The following is a 1,406-nucleotide window of genomic DNA, read 5'->3' on the forward strand; positions in this document are numbered from 1 at the left end:
CCACATTTTCTGTGCAACTTTGCAAGCCCAGAAGAGCTTCCTGCCAAAGCAGGCAAATATAAGACCTGATGGAGCTGGGAATTTGGGTAGTCTTGAGCTTCAAAGGCTGAGGGGAGAAGTGGGGGGGGGGAGAGCCCCAGGCCGGATTAAAGCCATGGGCAGGTGCTCTGGCCTTGTGGGCCTTAAATTTGACACTCCTGGTATAAATTAAGTAAATAAATATAGCTGAAGATGGGGTACAAATAAAAGGTGGGTGGGAAGGAAAAAGGAAGTTGGGAAAATTAAGGATATAGCAGCTGTCTGGAGAAGGGAAAAGAATTGGTGTGGATAGGGAGGATACAGGGGAAAACCCCTCCTTGCAGGTTCCCCACTGTGTAACTGGGCACAATCCAGCAGCTATGACCACACAGTTCTCAGGGAGAGGCCACCATGGGAGGGAAAGCTGAATACAGAGGGCTAGTAGGTAGACCTGGTGGGTGGGAAGGAGAGAGGAAAACAGGAAGAGGCTATAGGAGCTTTCAGGGATGGTAAAGAGAAGATAGTGCTGAAGGGAAAGGCATCAAGAGAAGCAGGAAGTACTTAACCATGGTCAGGATTAGGGTTAGTAGGTTTAACAAATATGATAGTACATCTGAAGAAGTCTGCATGCACATGAACGCTTATACCAGGGATTAGGGGTGTGCAAAAAAAAATTAAGTAATATTTGGATTTGGATTTATTGAACCCGAATTTTTTCGGGAAACCCGAAAAACCCCAAATATCTATACCAGTAGAGTATAGATATCCGAAATTTTTCGGGAAACCCAAAAAATTCGGGTCTATTATATCCAATGGGGCCATTGAAGTCAATGGCAAAAATCCTCTGGAATGTTTGCAGGGGGCTGGGGGAGAGGGGGTTTGAGGTAGAGGCTCCATATTTGGACCGTGGCTGCTCCAGCCTCTCCCCAAATGACCCCCAAAGTTCTGAGAAGATTGGTCAAGAGGGTCCAATTCCAGGGGCATCCAAAGAGGGTGCCCCCAGATCAGCTTGCTGCCTTGCCTACCTATTGTCGGTTTGCCACTGAAATTCGGCGGCAATTCAGCCCCATTATATCCTATGGGCCACTTGGCACAATATGGGGCTTTACCGGTATAGATATTCAGGTTTTTCTGGGAATCCAGAAAAAATTCGGGTCCAATAAATCCAAATCCGAATTTTACTTTTTTTTTTTGCACACCCCTAGGAGGGGGTTTGAGGGAGAGGCTCCGAACTCGGAGGGTGGCTGCTGGAACCTCTCCCCAGGATACCCAGCAAGTGTCAAGAAGATTGGACCGGGGGTACAATTCTACAGGCCCCCAAACAGGTTGCCCCCATCCCTCCATTGTTCTCTATGGTGGGAAAAAAGTTACTTTTTTCCCACCATAGA

This window comes from Gekko japonicus, unplaced genomic scaffold (genome assembly GCF_001447785.1).
Source record: "Gekko japonicus isolate JY-2015 unplaced genomic scaffold, Gekko_japonicus_V1.1 scaffold157, whole genome shotgun sequence".
Classification (NCBI taxonomy): domain Eukaryota; kingdom Metazoa; phylum Chordata; class Lepidosauria; order Squamata; family Gekkonidae; genus Gekko; species Gekko japonicus.